The sequence below is a fragment of the Panthera pardus genome, unplaced genomic scaffold (assembly GCF_024362965.1).
Source record: "Panthera pardus isolate Hobbes unplaced genomic scaffold, ASM2436296v1 HiC_scaffold_24, whole genome shotgun sequence".
Taxonomy (NCBI): domain Eukaryota; kingdom Metazoa; phylum Chordata; class Mammalia; order Carnivora; family Felidae; genus Panthera; species Panthera pardus.
In genome coordinates this window covers 55,393,292-55,413,372 of record NW_026526810.1, presented here as the reverse complement: position 1 = coordinate 55,413,372, position 20,081 = coordinate 55,393,292, and the positions used below count along the sequence as shown (strand labels likewise).

General features: G+C 48.7%; 2 long non-coding RNA genes across 2 annotated transcripts; one reads left to right on the top strand and one right to left on the bottom strand.

The window, feature by feature from the left end:
* Positions 1 to 1,531: 1,531 nt before the first annotated feature.
* LOC109262626 (uncharacterized) lies at positions 1,532 to 6,752 on the bottom strand. The gene is made up of 2 exons (XR_002077845.2): positions 6,244 to 6,752; positions 1,532 to 1,799 (listed from the first exon to the last, which is right to left on the bottom strand). It is a non-coding gene; the product is annotated as an uncharacterized LOC109262626 (long non-coding RNA).
* Positions 6,753 to 10,152: 3,400 nt separating this feature from the next.
* LOC109263172 (uncharacterized) lies at positions 10,153 to 19,350 on the top strand. The gene is made up of 3 exons (XR_002078097.2): positions 10,153 to 10,331; positions 18,949 to 19,003; positions 19,231 to 19,350. It is a non-coding gene; the product is annotated as an uncharacterized LOC109263172 (long non-coding RNA).
* The last annotated feature ends 731 nt before the right edge of the window (positions 19,351 to 20,081 follow it).

Below are 20,081 nucleotides of genomic sequence, written 5' to 3'. Positions count from 1 at the left end.
TGTTTATTTAAAAAAAGTTTTGTTAACATTTATTTATTTTTGAGAGACAGAGCATGAGTGGGGGAGGGGCAGAGAGAGAGGGAGACACAGAATCGGAAGCAGGCTCCAGGCTCTGAACTGTCAGCACAGAGCCCAATGCAGGGCTTGAACCCACGAACCTTGAGATTATGACCTGAGCTGAAGTCGGATGCTTAACTGACTGAGCCACTCAGTCCCCCCTATGAGGAAATTTTGCTGATAGCAAGCTATGGGTTCTAGGAAGCAGTTATGGGGGGGGATAGGATCAGATCAGGGGATTACAGAGTTATATGGGAGTGAAAGTCTGGAGGATGAGGGTCACCAAGATTTTAAGGCTTCTGGTGGTGACCAGGAACACAAGAACTGCAAGGCATGAGGGGATTATCCTGACGGTCTTTCAAGGGAAGGTGGGGAGAACAGGTCTCATCCTAGTCTCCTCCTCCAGGCTGGGCCCTTGGGTGGTAGTGAGGCAGCCACGTTGGTTCAGGGAAGAAGTCCTGCCAGATACCAACTGTTCAGAATGGGAGGTGAGTGGGCACTGGGTACTGGAAGGAAAGCTAAATGGGCACTCGAGAGGCTAAATTATTGTAACTGTGGGCAAAATGGACATCATTTTCCTTATCTATGAGATGGAAAGGGAAGAAGGTCCATCCCACCTGTGAAAATCTTGGTCTTTCTCTCCTTCTCTCCCTGACCTCCTGTCTCAGCCTCCCCCTGGGAGGAGCCTCAGCCTCCCACTTAGCCAAGGCTTAATTCTTCCTGGGCCCCTCACTTTATATTCACCACACTCCTGCTGTCAGGATAGCTGAGATGCAGAGCCAAGGCCTGCCCTCCTCCTCCTCCTCCTCCTCCTCCTCCTCCTCTCCTCCTCCCTGGCTCCAAAATGCTCATTGCACTGTCCCATGCCACTCTAATCCCAAGCAACCAAGGGGGTTAGGCATGGGCCTCCCTTGGGCATTGAAGTGAACCTCAGGCATGAGTAAGGAGAGGAAACTTCCCACAGGCAGTGGGGAAGACTCTAGCAGGGACAAGTGACAAAGCCACAGACTGACATGGAGAGCCTCCCCAGGCCCTCTAAAAGGGAACAAAGCCAGCAGCCATGGCTCAGGGATGAGCTGTTCACAATCTAGCAGCTCTGTGAGCCTGAGGCCCAGCCCAGGGAACCAGCCAGCACAATGTCCTCGCCAGGGGCTTGATTTGAAGCCTGGACTAGGATGTGGGGGAGTCAGATTCTCATCTAGTTTTCACAAACTAGATGTGTGTGTGATCCTCCCTTATCCACTGGGAAGGGTAATAATCACCACCTTGCTTACCTCATTTGTTGGAAACATGAAGTGCTAAATGCCAACATTCACTGAGCACTCACCTTGAGTCAGACATTAAGTAATCCCCACAATAACCCTCTAAATTAGTCCCTACTATGGTCCCCCTTTAGAGAAAAGGCAATAGAGGCACAGAACATCTAGGTAACTTGCCTCAAGTCCCACAGCCAGTAAGTGACAGAGCCAGGATCTTAACTTCCAAACCATACGCTAGAGATTTATTGTCCTTTAAGGTCCCTCCACAACCTGTGAAGTAGGGACTACTGTCCATTTTGCAAATATGGAAAAATGGGCTCAGAGGGGTTGAGTTCTTTGCCCAGGGTCACTGGGCTGACAGGCAGCAGAATCAGGAATGGAATCCAGGCCCAACTCCAGAGCCGATTCTCTTCTCACTGGACCATATCAACCCCAGCCTCATCGCCAGGACAAGTCTTGAGGCTGCCCTACATGAGGCCCCAACTGTAAAAACAAGAGAAGAAATTGTAGTCTAACTCCAGGAAGGTTTTGCAGGTTTGGGGAGGCAGCTGGCCAGATGCTTGCAGGAAGCGTTTTGCTGAGATACATCTCCATCACTCCAGAACTCAGGCAGCAGTATTCCCCCTCCTGAAACTCACCCAGAAGAGGTGGATTTTCAGGGCACCTGGGTGGTTCAGATCATGATCTTGTGGTTTGTGAGTTTCAGCTCCGCGTCAGGCTCTGTGCTGACAGCTCAGAGCCTGCAGCCTCTTTCAGATTCTGTGTCTCTCTCTGCCCCTCCCCTGATCACATTCTGTCTCTCTCTCTCTCTCAAAAGTAAATAAACATTAAAAATTAAAAAAATAATAATAAGAAGAAGACAAAGAGGTGGATTTTCGGATGCCTGGAAGAGTGAGACCTGCCCGTGTCTCTGTCTTCTGTGAGAATTAAGCTGGGTAAGTGGTTATTTACATTCCAGCCTGTTCAGAGAATCTCTGGAGTCTTCTAGTGAGGCTTAGCCTCACCATTTCTCAGGTTGGATAGCTGAGGCATGGAAGGGTGGACTCCTTCCATGAATCTCGTGTCTTTTATGTGTGACGTGAGGCAGGAGGTGAGGACAAAGATGTGTCAGGCACAGTTAGGACAAGTCGCAGGTTAGGAGAGGCAATGTACTGGGGCCAGAGCCTTCTGTTGCCTAACAAATGTGTGCTGCCGACGGTGAGGCTACCGTGGCCAGTCATGTGGTTCGGGGACTTAAAACCACCACAATGAAAGTCTAGGGGCTCCGGCTTCATCTGGTGGCCACACAACCAGACTCTGCCCCCCTGTGCCCACCTGTCACACAAATGCGGTATGTGCTCAATAAATGCTAATTAGTCACCATAAAGGGCTCAAGAAGGGCTTTGGAGAGCCTGGAGGTGGTGTTTTACCTGGGACCTTAAAGGGAATTTCCTTGGTGTAGAGATAGGGGAGAGGCTGAGAAAACAGCATAAGCAAGGATGCCTGGTATATTGGTGGGATTGGAGATTAGACCATAACTCGGAGTTCCCAAGTCTTTTACCTCTGGGGACCTGGTAACCACATGGTAATTTCCATTTCCCTGTTCTCGAGACTCTGACCTCTCTCAGGCCCAGGACCACATTTTGCTCCACAGGTCTCATTCCTGGCATGGCGCTGCACCAGCCCAGAATGAGCAGCTTTTACAAATGGCCACGAAGGCACTGGAGAGACTGACAGGGGCCCCACCTGATGAGCTGGTGCACCCTGTCCGTTGTAGTGACCAGGCTCAGTGCTTTAAGGCTGTCTGCAATGCTGGAAATGCTCTCTATGCTGGCCAATGTTGTAGCACTTAGCTGGCTACAGCTGTCAAGAACTTGAAATTTGACTAGTGAGATGGAGGTTTGAATTTTATCTTTTATTTTCTTTTAATTCATTTAAAGAGCCATGTGTGGCTAGTAGTTACTGTTTGGGGCAGTGTGGGTGCACATTCCTGCCAGGCCACGGACTGTCAGCTCCATAAGACATTAACTGTGTCTGATTTTGCTTACAGACTTCTCCCCAGCACCTACACGGGGCCCAGAACATGATTGGCAGGCACTCCATTAATTAAAAGTTGCCAGATAGACAAGTGAGTGAATTCCATTTCCCTCACTACTCTATAATCTCTTTAAGGGCAGAGACTGTGTCTTTTGTGTGTGTGGAAAAAAACCACATAACGTAAAATTTTCCATCTTTACCATTCTTAAGTGTATAGTTCAGGAGAATTCACTATGTCTGAGCTATGGTGCAATAAGAGATTGTATCCTTGTGTATTCTCAGAACCGAGCACAGTGCCTGGCACATAATCTTGGTAAATACTGGCCGGAGGATATTGGAGCTTCATGCTTTGGAGAGAGCCAGAGCAAAGGTTCCAGTGCTGTCTCCTACCCTTCCCCCACACGTTCCCCTGGGGCTTTGAGAGCAAACCTGAGTGAAAGCTCTTAAGCACCGGGTTACACAGAAGGTTCCTGAGACAATCCATGGGGAGTAGGGAATAAAATAAACTTCATGTTTGCAAAAATCTCAAATAAAGCTTAATCCACACAATATATGGGTTGACGGTAGTACATGTGTATGATTTATAAATATACAAATATTGTGGGGGTGATGCCTCTCAATATGTTGCCATTTGGTTGGAAACTACCTCTCTAGGATCCTGAGATAGATGAATGTTTCTAACTCAGATGAACAAGGTCTCTCCCAGCCTCCAGCTGCTTTCCTCCCTTTAGTTCAGGGGACTTTCCATAAATGGCAATGATAAATAGCAGGTTGCAGGAATGAACCTGAGAAAGGTCGGACTAAAGGGCAATTAGCTCTTCGAAGGACAGTCTGAGGGCCATGAAAAACTGGAGCAGTGACCACAGGGATCTGTGTATTTAAATCCTATTGGGTTTAGTCATTCAATAAGTCATTCAGTCTTAGTCATAAAGTTGGGGTGTTGTATCCCAGGAGTTGTGACTCAAGACAGCTTGAAGAGAATCCCTTTTCTGATTCTCCATTTTTCTATGCTTTTTCCTAAAAGTGATCTTCCTAAAAAGGCACCTAACACCAGACATCCTCTTTCACACCGAGAGGAAACAGGGCTTTACCAGAGGAAGCTGCACCTCTCACTCATGTGACCCCCCTGGGAACATGGCATCGTGGAGCAGGTATGAGAACTTGAAGGACTCCAAGGATGGGGTAACAAGTCTTTTTGCAAGTCAAGTGGCTTCCAATTCTTTGCTTTCAAGGAAAGGGACGGAGATGCTAATCAAGTTGTCAACAGATCATTAAAATGTGATCATTAAATGTGATAGTAAGATGAGGCGTACAATTTGGAAGTTCAAAGAATTAAATGACACCCTGTAACAAAACTCATTGGTTTCTATTACGAATTTGTTTATGTGAACAATGTTTCTCAGTGTTTAAATCTATCACTGGAATGAAACAGATGCTGAACCTTCAGTCCAGCAATAAGGAATCGTCGTCCACATATACACACATTAACTAGGAAGAAAACCTACCCCTGCCATCTCATTAAGAGAGGTATTTCCAATAAAAATTTAATTTCTATGTTTCAGGTGCCTGGGTGGCTCAATCAGTTGAGCATCTGACTCTCACTTCGGCTCAGGTCACGATCCCAGAGTCGTGGGATTGAGTCTTGCTTGGCCTGGAGCCTGCTTAAGATTCTCTGCCCCTCTTCCCCACTCACACATGCTCTCTCTCTCCCTCTCTAAAAAATAAAATAAAATAAAATAAAATAAAAATATCAATATTCATTTGTCTTTAAATTTTCATAATGACTGTCACATAGGGTATACAGTCAAATAAAGGCACATAGAAAGTGAAAGAAACCAATGCTTATAAAATACTAGAAATCATATCCTTTGGAACAATTTAAACTTGTGATGAAAAAGTTCAGACGACAACTTAATACAAGAGGGTATATAATGTTAAAACTTCTTTGAGAGGATTGGAAGGCCACTGTCTGGGAGTTAAGGATCCATCCAGTTGTCTACGGCATCTGTCCCTCTCTGCCTTTACAGGGAATCTTTGATGTGGCTTGAAAAAAAAAAAAAAAACAAAAAAACACCAAAAAACCACCCTCCTCAGTGTGACCTGCCCTGGGGCTCTGGATGCCGCCGTCCTGTCCACCAGGCCCACTGGGCTCCATGGCTGGCCCCTCCCTGCCAGCGGCCTCCAGCCCCACTCCCCCCCTGCCCTCCCCTTCTCCCAACCCCAGCCGTCCAGCCCTGGGAGTAAATAAACCACGTAAATAAACCACCGGGCAGGGACCCAGACAATGGGCCTTGGCGAGGAGTTAATGGGCTGGGCCTCTCGCGTTAGCCGAGTGTGACCGGAGCTGGCAGGGGGCCTGGCCTGGCGCCAGCATCGATTACGACTAGACGGAGCCAGGGCAGACTTGGCACGGGCGGGCCCCACAGCTGGCAGATTCAGTCACCCTGGCCATGAGGGCATGAGGCCTGCCCCTGGGGCCGCTGCCACCCGCTGGCCCCACTCCTGCTGGCTGCCGGCACCGCTGGTGGGGAAGGGCTGCCCCTTGGGCCCCCAGACCCTCAGCCCTGACCTTTGGTCCTCCCCAGGGGACTGTCCCTGATAGGGCCTCTTCCTGTTCCAGGTTGCTATGTGGCCTCACAGACTGGGAAGGGGGGGCGGGGGAGGGGGGGAGGGGAGGGTGACAGTGGGGGTGGGGGGTGAGTGGCAAGGAATGAGGGGCATAGCTAAGCTCTGTTGGTGTCTGTCAGCAGGAAGAGCAGGTGAGGCAGGCCTCATTTCTGGCCTTCAGATTGAGTCCCCAGTGGGCCTTTCTTTTCCTGTCCCTCAGGAACTCCTCAGGGCCACTGGCTCCGCTCCATTTCAGCAACCCCACCCTGAAGAGGGAGTGGGAGGGAGTGTCAGGGGAACCAACCTGAGAGCTCTCCCAAGTCCCTCTGCTATGAAGCTGTTCATGTTGCAGTTCGAAGCAGGGCTTAGCTGGGGAGAAAGGAAGTTCTTTGCTTTTTAAAGTTTACTTCAAGCTCCCAGAATCTCCTTGGACACTCCCCCCTGGGCGATGAAGTATAGTGTCTTCACAGAACAGCGCATGTGTCCTCTCAAGTTGACCCCTCATCCTATTCTGAGAAGATCCAAGGTCTCACAGTCTTGCTGAGCAAAGTTTTTGCTGATTTGGCCTGACAGCAGGGGAGACAGCTCGTTCAGCTGGGCAGAGTCTCCAAATATTAGGGGATGGTCAGTACGTCACTCCTCTGAGAAGTCCCAGTGAGAAGAGAAAACACGTGGCCACATGCCCAGGGTGACAGCCCCTGCTCCCTGAGGCCATGGCTGGAGAGCTGCAGGTGGAGGGGGGCATCCCAGATGAGCAGGCAGGTACGACCCCCACCCCCCAACCCGGCCTCCTTACCCAGGGAGGGAAGGTGAAACAGACCCCTGAGAGCGGAAGACAAGCAGCTTTCTGTCACGCCACCTCTAGTCCTGTTTCCCCGGCTCCCTCCTCAAGTTCCAGGCCCAGATCTTTCCCTTTTCCGTGAGCTCTGTTCTCGGAGGGAGTTTGCTATATGGAAGGACTGAGCACCTGAGGGTGGGGAGAATACGTGGCCCACCAAGTGACACCAGCTCCAACCACACTGGGGAGTCGTGGCCTCCGAACTGTGGCAGACGACACAGTGACAGGTCACAGACAAAACAGGTCCGGACTAGAGAGGAGAAACATTGGGATGTTTTGGACAAAAGGAGGAAGGGGGGTGAGGAATGACTTTTCTATTAAAGAAATATGGCTATTTGATGGAGAAATTGAAATACGTACAATTCTCTTTTCCTCCGCTACACTTTTTTAGTGTCCTTTGAGGACCTACAAAAATCACTTAGGTCGTTTAGGAACATAAAATGTGCTATGCATAACTTGGCTCGTAAAATTGTCACCTTTGTTATATGGTTTTAGAGATGTGAAGGCCTGTTAAACAGTTAAAAACGTGTTGTTAATGGAGAGTCTTTATTTTTTCTCATATTTTTTAAAACCAAAAGACTCCTCTGGGAGTTTGATCCCCACCCCCCCCTGCCCCGCACCCCCTCCCTCACTACTGGCCTTCACTTCTACAGCCTGGACTCATCCTTGTGACGTCTGTTTACACAGGAGCTTACAGCCCTTCCACCCTGGGTACCTCACACCCCGGGCTGGCCTCGTGGGCATGTGACCTGAGCCAGCTGCACATGGCCCTGCACTCAGCTTAATATCTGCTGTTGCCATCTTTTAAATTTGTCATAATTTTGGGTGTCTGGGTGGCTCAGTCGACTGAGTGTCTGACTTCGGCTCAGGTCATGATCTCTCGATTCGTGAGTTCAAGCCCCACATCGGGCTGTCTGCTGTCAGTGCAGAGCCTGCTTCAGATCCTCTGTCCCTCTCTCTCTGCCTCTCCCCTGTTCGTGCTCTCTCAAAAATAAATGAAACAGTTTTATTTTATTTATTTTTTTTTAATTTTTTTTTTTTAACGTTTCTTTTTGAGACAGAGAGAGACAGAGCATGAACGGGGGAGGGTCAGAGAGCAAGAGGGAGACACAGAATCTGAAACAGGCTCCAGGCTCTGAGCTGTCAGCACAGAGCCCGACACGGGGCTTGAACTCGCGCACCGTGAGATCGTGACCTGAGCCGAAGTCGGCCGCTTAACCGACTGAGCCACCCAGGCACCCCTGAAACAGTTTTAAAAACAATAAATTCATCATAATTTTTGAACAAGGATACACCATTTTCATTTTGCGCTGTGCCCCACAAGTGACTTAGAGGGTTCCACCCACACCCCACCAATCCCCCTACTTGAGGCCAATGCTGACCGTCCCGGTCCTGGTCCCTCTAGGCCGTTACTGGGACTCACTGGCACAGTCTCTCCAGGATCCAGGATGGCCCTTGTCCTTGCTTAACTCCCTCTCCTCTCTGCAGGCCCCTGCGTTCCTCATCTGGTCCTTGCCTGATCCTCCCCCATCCCCAGGGGAGCTGGTCAGCATCGACTTCTTACGCCCTCTTTTGCTCTGGCTCTGGTGACCCATCGGGAACACTACAACAACACGGAGCCCGTTTCCAGTGTGGGGTCTGTCTATACAGCCAGGTTTGTGCCTCACTACAGCTGGTGTTCCCCTCCAGAAGCTATACCTCACGCAGAGCGGGGAACCTTCAAAGCAGCCATGCCTTCCTGGTTGCTCCCTTGCATCCTGATCCAGTCTGATGGTGTTTTTGCAATTTTCCTGTCAGCTTGGTGGGAGAAGTTCAAAGAGACTCTGTCTTCCTTTCTGGCTTCCTTTCCAGACAGAGAAGCTTTCTCTCGGCTGCTCCCCTGCTCCACCTCTCTCGAGGAAATTGATGTCTTTCCTCCTCCCTCCCCCCGCCCCCCACCAAGAAAAGTCTGTTCGTGAGGATTATCCTAAGAGCAGGTGGGGGGAACATCTGAAGTACAAGGCAGGTCAGAAGTCAGCCAACCCTGGCTGTGGGATCTCTTCGCCAACACCCTGGGTGAAGTTAGACTCTCAGCGGCTTTTCGGAAGGAGAAGCTCAGAAAGAGAGGGACTAGAGGAACATTAGTACCTCTCATTAGAACACCTGCAGTCACCAATTCTGAAAGAAGGTGATGGATTGTTCACAACTTGCTTCTGGGCAACACTTCCTAGGGGCCGGTGACAAAGCAGAATTTGCTGCACCTGCTACCTTCCTGTGGATGAAGCTTAGTGGCTGAGGCTATTCCTTATTGGATCCCAGGGCTCTCGGAAGAGGCCTTTGAGCTGAGAATGTGCGGCAGTCACTTCTGGCCCAGATCGGGAGTTTTCCAGTTCTCCCAAGGTGTTAGGGTCGCTCAGCACTGTACTTGGTCAATTCTAACTGCCCCAGAAAACCTAGTGCAGTGCTCAGGAAAGTGTACACAGTTCATGTCACTCCTGTGTCCCTGTTCTCCCTCTTTCCTCCCGATTACAATGAGTCCACAGGACCTGGGAGGGAGAGGTGCCATGCCAGATACAACCGCTCACTGCAGAACAGCCTGCCGGGCCCAAGGATAAGCCCAGAGCTTCAAGTCTTCCTTTGAAGGTCAGCACTGAAGCCATCCAGAGACAAACTGGGCACCGTCCCTGAATCTGGGGACAGGACTAAGTAGGTAAGACTGTGAGCAGGTCAGGAGACAAGGTGAACAGTAAGCCCAGAGCGAGCAGGAACACGCTCTGAAAATTGAAATCCCCAAAAGATTAGAGAGGGCTGGTTTCCAGGGAGGACCTTGGAGAAGGCTCAAATGGCAGAGGGATGTATGTTGTGGCTCTGGAGAAAGGGGGAAGGCACCCTGAGGCAAGAGAAGGCCAGAGCTGCAAATGAGGGCAGTCAGCAAAAATTATGTCTTGCCCCTTAAAAGGGAAGAGGAGTGAGGGTGGAAATTTCCACTAAGAAAGATTGTCAAGATGCTGGGTAAAAGTGAAAGGGGAAAGATATACCCAGGGCAGGAAAATCACACCATCAGAATCAAAGTGATTAACTCCGAGCTTAGTGATAAGAGAAGGAAGGGAATCAAGTAAGTGGTGAAATTTTAACCACCTTAGTCAATCATGTGACCCAACAGTACCTGGGATTTTCCCTGCAGAATTAAGGCAGATGGACTCGGAATACTGTTTGTAGCCACAGATGGTTGGTTAGCTGTGCGCCAATTACGCGCCCTTCCTTAGGGTGCAGGTGATGCTGGGAAGTGCCCACCCCCAGGCAGGGACTATATTCCCCAGTTCCCCTTGCAGTAAGGGTGGGACCATGTGACTAGTACTCACTAATGGAAATGATGGAGGTGGCATGTATCACTTCCAAATAGACATGGCTAAGAAGCAGATGTTCCTTCTCGACCCACCCTCTTTTTCCCCATCTGTAATGGCTTTGAAGGTATGTGCTGAAGTGGACCAAGTGACAAACTGGAAGGAACCTGGATCCCTGAATCACCATGGTGAAAGCCACCCACCAAACATCCACACTAGACGGCTGTGCAAGTGAGAAAGAAACTTTTTTATGTTAAACCTTTGAGATTTGGGGGCTTATCTAATATAGCAGTTAGCATTCCTTCCATCTCCCAGAAATTGCACTTATAAGAAAGTTTCCTGGCATTGCTGGAGGGCTCAGTCGGTTGAGCATTTATTTGACTCTCGATCTCGTCTCAGGTCTTGATCTCAGGGTTGTGAGTTTGAGCCCCACACTAGGCTCCCTGCTGGGCATGAAACCTACTTAAAGAAAGAAAAGAAAAAAGAACGTTTCCTAAAAAAATCATCAGAGATGCAAAGATTTATACAGCCAAAGAACAATAACCAAAACCATAGTTGGTTAGAATCACAGTGAATGCAGCACAGGCCTCTGAAGTACGGGGATGGAAAGTGGCCGGCAGCAGAGTGAAAATAAACCAGGCACTTGCACAGTAGTGCAAATATTAATTGTTGTGGTGGGAATAAGGAAGAGCAGCAGAGAAGACAATCAAAAAACTGATCAACAAGCCCTGTGTTTAACACGTGTATAAACCGAACCATCTGTACAAACATTTTGGCAGAGGTTGGTGAATAGATCCTGGCATGGCAATACTTTGTTAATTGTGATTAGGGATAATCAGCATTGTTTCCTAAGAAATCCTTTGACATTTGATTAAGTTGCCACAGTCTCTTTCACCTTTTCTGTCTAGGTTTCTCCAGCCGAGTACCCTAATGTTAGTATTTTCATAAATCTGAAGACTTTTCTTTTCCTTTTCATAAGTGATCCTTCTCACCATCCTGTCTGGCCCCAGGCAGTGATGGTAATACTGGGAGAGTAAGTACTAATACTAGAAGTTATGTTTAAAATATGTTATATTGGGGCGCCTGGGTGGCTCAGTCGGTTAAGCGTCCGACTTCGGCTCAGGTCATGATCTCGCGGTCCGTCAGTTCGAGCCCCGCGTCGGGCTCTGGGCTGATGGCTCAGAGCCTGGAGCCTGCTTCCGATTCTGTGTCTCCCGCTCTCTCTGACCCTCCCCCGTTCATGCTCTGTCTCTGTCTCAAAAATAAATAAACTTAAAAAAAAATTTTTTTTTAATAAAAAAAATAAATAAAAAAAAATATGTTATATTGGGGGGCGCCTGGGTGGCTCAGTCGGTTAAATATCTGGCTCTTGATTTTGGCTCAGGTCATGGGATCTTAAGATACTGCTTAAGATTCTCTCTGCCTCTGCCCCTCTTACTCTCTTAAATACATACATACATACATACTATATTTGTATTTTGCTTATACTTTCAAATTACTTTCTCATACGCTTTCACTAGTTTGCAGATTAGACTCTCTACCTCAAAAATGGTAACTTTTGGAATGGCGACTCTCACATATACCAGAGTTGACTTTCAAGGTTCTTTCACTTAAAAAACATTTTTTTTAATGTTTATTTATTATTGAGAGACAGAGAGACACAGAGCATGAGCATGGGAGGGGCAGAAAGAAGGAGAGACACAGAATCCAAAGCAGGCTCCTGGCTCTGAGCTGTCAGCACAGATTCGACGTGGGGCTTGAACTCGTAAACTGCTAGATCATGCCCTGAGCCGAAGTTGGATGCTTAACTGACTGAGCCACCCAGGCGCCCCATCAAGTTTCTTTCATTTAATTTCAATTTTTTTGTTTTTGAGAGAGAGAGAGAGAGAGAGAGAGAGAGAGAGGTGAGGGGAGTATCCGCATGAGCACAAGGAGGGGAGGGGCAGAGGGCGAGGGAGAGAGAATCTTAAGCAGGTTCCATGCCCTGCGCGGTGCCCAACTGGAGATCATGGCCTGAGCTGAAATCAAGAGTCTGATGCTTAACCTACTGAGCCACCCAGGCGCCCCTCATTTTATTCATTTTTGTAAATAGTGATCTCCAGTATGGGAAGACAATGAAAAAAGAAAAAGAAAAGAGAAAATTGTTCTCACTGGTAACTACGTTAGCCAGGATAGGGCAGGGTATATTGCAGTAACTAAGTAACTCAGAAATTCCAATGGACAACAGAGAAGTTTATTTCTGTCTTATACTGGGTGTTCATTCCAAGCCCCCAAGTGGGCTAGGGGCTCCACTCCACATAGTCCTCAGAGGCCCGGGGTGACAGGTTGCACCATGTTATAGCTATACTATCTGGAACAAGATCGCTGGACGTGGAAGAGAGAATAAAGAATGGCACGAGGGCATTTTCTGCCCCAGCTTGGAGGTGACACACATCATTTTTGCTTATATTTCACTGCTCATTCATATTTCATTGTCATGGGCCCACCTAACATGCAGGACTCAATACAGTGTTTCCTGAGCACCCCTGTCTCTGCCCGTAGTTACCCCTTCTCTGTAACTGTCCACCATTTCCTCCTGTCCGTTTTGCTACTTAACTTTGCATATGTACAATAATGTAACTTTCTGAGAGCGCGTCAGGAAGGTTGGGGATAGCAAATACGTGCTGTCATTTCCTCCTCCCTGTGCCCGGCAGACATGGCTCATTGGTCATGGCTCTCTTTTCTGCTAAGCCTAGACGTAGCATGAGAATCCTTCTTAACACAGCTGGCTGCCAGTTTCTCAGTATCATCACTATGAATGAAATTTATTTGCCATTCCTGCCGAGATAATTTCACTGGCACCCCTCCCCCACCCCCAAGGACGTGGACCGGGCTTGCTTGGCTCCACCCCCCTCCACGACCTAATCTGGAGTCTCCAATGTTACCAGCACTCTTGGGCACTGGTATTTTCCCTTCAGCTTCTACCACTTTGATCAGAGTAAGAACAATCAAAGGAAACTTGACTTCCTTCACAGCTAACATGGGCTCCCGCATAGACTGAAAGAAAGGAATCTCTAGGGGAAAACAGAAATGCAAGTGCTTCTGACCCACAACTTTAAAATGGATCAATCCAGACCTCCTCTCCAGAAGCCTCCATAGTTTCACAGGTTACTCCCCTAAACCAAGGAAGGGAATCTTTCTTTCATATCTTTGGTGATATGGAGCAAAGAGAATATCCTTCATAAAAATATCCTTCTTAAGGGTTAAACAAAGTAGGATCTCAAAAAGAAAATCTAGACTGTCTTTCCCCTCAGCCGTGAAAACTCTGCTCACATTTTCTGTTTATTTCGAGCTGTATCCTGAGCCCCCGAGGTCTCTGGGAAGAGACGCTTTAGAAAACAGAGGAGCTGGGGCAGGCTGCTGGCTTCCTTGTGTTTTTTTTTCCTCTAAGTCATTTCCCAAAACTTCTCAAAGTCCTCACGTTATACAAAGTGAAGATTTGTCCTCTCACACCAATAGTCAAGAAGTCTCTCCCGACAGAAGTTTTCACTACTGTTGCTGTTTGCCATTGGCTCAGCAGACGTAAACAGGGTCATCTGGGGCCAAAGAGGGTGGGTGTTTAGTTTTAAAGCTCTGGGGTTAAGAGTGAAAGCATGTGACTCCAGCCTGGCCAGAAACAGAGAAGTCTTTGTGTGAGGGAAGGGAGCGATTGGCAGTCCTGAGGCTACACACGGGGGGAGCGGGAAAGAGCGCTGACACAGGTTTCAAGGGTCTGAGAGGAGACCACTGGAGGGAGGCTCCCTCTTTGTGTCAGGCTCTGAGGCTTCCTAGGGGAGCTTCTCTCCCTGCCTCATGGTAGAACAGAGAACTTCAACAGAAACTGGAGTTTCTGTGGCTTGCAAAGGGACACCCATGCTCCTGTTGGGATGAGACAGGCCGAAGCCACTGGAAGCAAGAGCAATGTCCGAGGAGGCGTTTTTGATAGATTACCCAATAGAACTTCCCCGGAGTCCTCACATCTAAACAAGGCAGGCTGTTCCTGTGCCCATGCCCCTCGAAGCCCCTCCCCTTCCCATCCCGGATGGCTGGGGTGAGCAGAAGAAGAGAACCAGGGCAGCCTAGACCACATCTCCCCCTCATGGCTCCTTTTCAGGAAGGGGAGGGTTGTGGCTGGCAGAGCACTGCCAGAGGGAAACGCAGGCAGGCTGCTGACTCAGTCCACCCCGGCTGCACCCTCAGGCACCAGCAGCCATTGGCAGCATCATTGGCACCAAGGTGCTGGGGACCCATGGACATTTAGTGAGCTTGGGCTCTGCTCGCGGCGAACACTGAGCAAGGCAGGTGGCCCCCTGCCTGGTCCACCGTGCCACACTACTCATGGCCCACCTGGCACAGTGTCAGGGTGCACTTTCCCCTATCCTGCCCCGGCCCAGAAATTGCTGCTTCAAATCTTACTGAAGTGAGCAAGGCAATTTTCTTGAAAGTCGGCTGGATCTGGGGCACCTGGGTGGCTCAGTTTAGCATCCGACTTCGGCTCAGGTCATGATCTTACAGTTCGTGGGTTTGAGCCCCGCGTTGGGCTCTGTGCTGACAGCTCAGAGCCTGGAGCCTGCTTCCGATTCTGTGTCTCCTTCTCTCTGTGCCCCTCCCCCAGTCACACTTTGTCTCTCTCTCTCAAAAATGAATAAACATTAAAAAATTGAAAAAAAAAAAGTCGGCAGAATCTGACTTCCAGACTTTGGCTGGGGGAGGAAAAGGAAACAAAGCTGATTTTGCCACCCACAGCTTGGGCCTGTGGGAGTTCAGAAATAAATATGGCGGTGGATGGCCTATCTTGTTGAACACCACAGTGGTACTCAGCTCATTCCTCCGGTTGTTATTCCACTCTCCTTCCTTCCACAAAGATCTCTGACCACCTTGCAAATGTCAAGGTGTTCGCTGGATAGTGAGGATATTGCGGTGAATGAGACAGACCAGTTTCTGCCACCAGGAGCCTTTAATCTATCTAGACATGCACAGAGCCATTCACATACCAATGCCCACTGGGAGTCAAGAAAATGGTGACGGTGTTAACAGGTTAACGGTGATTGCCAGTGGCACAAGGTGGTCCTAATGGTATGAAATCCAGTCTTCCAGGTGGATTTCATTTCTCCAGTCCATGAAATGCCACCGGCTCTTCTCTACGTTTCAAGGAGAGAATCGCTGAAGTTATGTGTCTGAAATGGCAACAAGCAGCTGCATATTGAAGTAGCACCAAACCCTAGTGCTCAGGCAAGGGGTTCGCTGGCCCAAGGTGCCATCTATCAGATTTGGGGGCTAATGGGTTTTTGTGTGGTTGCAATTTAAAACAGTACCCAGCCCACTTGAGTGTGTGTGTGTGTGTGTGTGTGTGTGTGTGTGTACAGTATCTAGGGAGTTTATACCCCATGCTCAAGGGCACTTGGCAAATGTAATGATGTGTTAGAAATGAGGTTGCCACCAGGCACTGAACCCTCACCACTTCAAAGATGGAATCACTGAGCAGAACCCTGGGCTCACTCAGGTGAAAAGCAAGAACCTTTTATCTGGGGCATAGAGAGCTCTCAGGCCTTTGCCCTTGACAGCTTCTGGGTGCCCCACAGCCACAGGCCATGTTCTCCTTCACCTTCAACGTCTGATTGCTTCCTACCAGCTCATTCAGCATGAACATCTGAGTCAGAAGCCCCTTTCCTCCCTGAGTTTATGGAAAGGCACGCAGGCCCACTGCCCTCCTTCAAGCTGGATAAGCTAGAAGGGTTGCAAAGACAATGGTGGCCACGGACACCCTGTCCGGGCTGGGGTTGTGGCCTGCAAAAGGCCAGCCCGTTGTCACAGCTTTAGTCTCCGAGTGTGCTGTTGGAGAAGGGTGCATCTCGGAAACCAAGAATGCGGCACAATAAATATGAGTGCCTCCAGGAATTGCCCTGCCCTCCTTCACAATGCTCCCGAGGGTGAAAGGTACATGAGGTAGAGGTGACTTCTTGTGTTATGAGCAAAGTCAGGAACAGAATGAGGAAAGGGCTCATTTGGTTTCTAAGCTTCTGCAGTACTTGTTCCTTTGATTTTCCTTTGCGGTGCAACGATAGTCCTTAAACCCGGGGACCAAGTGACAGCTAAAGAGACTCGGTAAATCTCCCGAAATCTTAAATTCTTGGGTCCGTATATTCTGTGCCATCGCCCAAGGAGAAGATTCCTATATAGTTTCAGCAGAATCTCAAGAGAGTTCAAGATCCAACAAAGAAACTGCTGAGTAACATGCTGGAGGGGTCATAGATACACAGTCTGGGCCTACCCCGAGTTATAGATGAGGACACCAAGGACCAGAGGGGTGAATGTCCTTGCCCAAAGTTATTCAGGCAAGTCATGTCCTTGCCCAAAGTAATTCAGGCAGTTACGGACAGAAACAGCTTACAAATCCAGTCTACTTAAACCTAGTCAGGTAGTGTTTCCATTGCTTCATAGCAACTGGGTTTCTTTTAAGATATTATTTTTTTTTACTTAAAAAAATTTTGTTTAATGTTCATTTATTTTTGAGAGACAGAGAGTGTGAGCAGGGGAGGGGCAGAGAAAGAGAGAAAGACACAGAATCTGAAGAGGCTCCAGGCTTTGAGCTGTCAGCACAGAGCCCGATGCGGGGCTCGAACTCATGAACCATGAGATCATGACTGAGCCACCCAGGTGCCCCTAAGATATAATTTTGAGGGCAGGGATCACGTGGCCTGTTTCTTTTGAATCTGTGCATGGGCTTGGAGTGGGGTCCCACTCATGGTGAGGGGCTCAGACAGTACTGTGGAGTCACTTAACGGACCTTGTCTTCTCTCATGAGTAGGACTTGACATTACTTCATATGCTAGTGACAGACCCACCTGCAGGTAGCATGGAACCGGGGGCCTTTGAACGGCAGCAAAAGCAGCAGACAGACAGGACACCACATATATCACTTACTCTTTAGGGTAATTCCCATTGCAATTCTAATTCCACATTGAGCCTGTCCAGTTAGGTGGGCAAAAATGTCTGTTAGGAAGTAGGGAAATGAGGGCAGCGTGGCTGGGTTGAATGGTCCGACTGAGTCTCATTTTCCACAGGAACTGGTTCTAAAAGCAAAAAACACACAAAGTAGAAAATGCCCTTGGAAACCCATTCAGACACCCATGAAGGACAACAAGCAGACACATCATTTCTCGGGAAATTCCAGACAGCCTGCTTTTCCTTCAGGTTGGAAGCGAGTTCTGTTGCCTCAGTTTGAGCAATGGAGGAAACCGTTGACATTTAGGGCTATCCTGGACCAGAAAATTTTACCTTCGAGTATGATAAGATGCTGGTGTGATAGGAGGCCAGGAAAGGGCTGTCATGCACGTGCCCATGTCACACTCACTCCAGGCACATGTTCACTGAGTAGAGGGCAGGAGACCCATCTGGAGCCCTATATCACTACATCCATTTCTCTTGCTCTCCCCACCTCCACCAGGGCTTGTACAGTTGACTTCATGTAAATTAAGTGGTGCCCCAAAGGGGCACCTGGGTGGCTCAGTCGGTTAAGCGTCTGACTTCATCTCGGGTCACGATCTCATGGCTTGTGAGTTCGAGCCCCACGTCGGGCTCTGTGCTGACAGCTCAGAGCCGGGAGCCTGCCTCAGATTCTGTGTCTCCCTCTCTCTGCCCTTCCCCTGTTCGCACTCTGTCTCTCTCTCTCTCTCTCAAAAAAAAAAAAAAAAAAAACATTAAAAAAAATTTAAATGGGTGCCACAGGATTCAGGAATCCCCACCTTAATAATAGCTTCTCAACACACTGCCACCCCACCTCAGGCTGCACTCCTGAATCCCTGACAGGAGGGAATAATTTCACAGAAACCGTGAAATTACAAATGCCTGTGGTGTTAACACTGGTAAATTTCAGGATAGTTGGTTGCGCTGAATACAAATACAGACTGCTATTACAAGGGAGTAGCTGGAGAGGCAGGCCAGGGAACGTGGACTTGATCCAGTAGGGCAAGTTTTCCAGTAGGGGGTAATGGAACTGGGTCTGTCTTTCAGAAAGGTCCCCTGGGCAAACCACAAGAGACTCTTTTTTTTTTTTTTAATTTTTTTTTTAACGTTTATTTATTTTTGAGACAGAGAGAGACAGAGCATGAATGGGGGAAGGCCAGAGAGAGGGAGACACAGAATCTGAAACAGGCTCCAGGCTCTGAGCTGTCAGCACAGAGCCTGACGAGGGGCTCGAACTCACAGACCGTGAGATCATGACTTGACTTAACCGACTGAGCCACCCAGGGCCCCCTCCCCCCACACAAGAGACTCTTAAAGACAGAACAAACTAACAGTTGATGGAGGGTGGGGGTGGGGGAAGGGCTGAATGGGTGAAGGGTATTAAGGAGGGTACTTGCTGTGATGAGCACTGGGTGTTGCATGTAAGTGATGAATCACTGAATTCTCCTGAAAACAATATTGCACTGCATGTTAACTAACTTGAATTTAAAAGGAAGGAAGGAAGGAAGGAAGGAAGGAAGGAAGGAAGGAAGGAAGGGAGATCCCTTGGCAGCACGGAAGGATGGAGGGATGCAACCAGAAAAGAGACCAGTTAGGGAACTCTGCAGTTGTCTAGACAGACATATATTAAGACGATGTGGCAGAGATAGTAAGAAAATTGGTGCCAGAGGCTAAGCAAGAATGCTCAGAGCTTATTGATCAGCTGCCTACAGATAATAATAAAAGGAATAATATTATCAATAATATTAACAGCTAACATTTATAGAAAACTTAGTATGTACCAAGCACTTTCGTAAGCCTCTTATATGTATTCCCATGTTTAATGCTCACAACAACCTTATGCGGTACTATTCTCATTTTACAGATGAGGAAACTGAGGCACAGAAAGACTCTATGACCTGCCCAATGCCACTTAGCTGGTACGCAGCAGGGCCTGAGTTCAAACTTGGGCACCTGTGCCTTTAACATCTCCTGGGACTTCTTCTGGAGGGATCGGTGGGAGAAAGGGAGGGAGAGGCGGGGACAAGGGTGAGCTCTCAGGTTTCCGGCCTGGACAACTGAGGGCAGCCTTACCCAAAGTAGCAGCAGATGACTTGAAAGACATTACCATCACCAATCACCTACTAATTCCCTGTGCTCCCCATAGGAGCTGCTTAACAGGCTCGACTATAACCCAGCACGTGAAATGTACAATAACATCCGGATGTGGCACCAGGCCCCGCTTCTACCACACTCCAGCAAAAATAAACCTCTCCATCCAAATATAGAGCGGTCAGAAGTGCCATGTTTTACAGGATAAGAGGCAGTTATTTGGCATTAAAAATAGACAAGCTTTAGCTTCCCTGCAAATCTGGGCAAGGGCACTGCAATTTCCAAATGGAAACCTAGATGGATAGGGGAGGCCCCCCTCCAACTGACTCAGCTACTTAAAAAGCCCACAATGAAACTTACATCCCCTTTCTGGGCCTCAGTTTATTCATCCATAAAATGAAGAGGTAAAGCAAAACAACTGATGGGACTTCTAGCTCCCATGCTCTATGAGAGTACTAACTGGAGTCCAAAGCTGGCCCTCAGAGAGCTGAAGGTCTCCTAAATCATGGGGACCCTGTGTGCAGATAAGGCGTGACCTTGGCTGTGACCTTGGGCTCACAGCTTTCTGCAGATAGGACCAAAAGTAGTTCTCCCCCCCGGGGATTTTCAGAATTCTGTCAAGGGCCTTAAATTACCCTTTGGAGTCAGACACATTGTTAAGCCCCAAAGAAAGGCAAGCCAGAAGTCCCCCCTACAACTAGCATAACTGCTGAGATGCTACCTTGATAAAAGGAAACCAAAGCCCAGCTTGACACCAGAGGGGAGAGCTGAGAAGAGGGTCTGCCAGGGCATTATCTGTCACCAAGGCTGCCTGCCACCTCGGAGTGCCTTCGCACTTACCCCCTCCCTCATCCTGCAGAAGGCTGGACCCAGATCCAAAGCCAGGTCTGGATCCAAAGCTTCCTC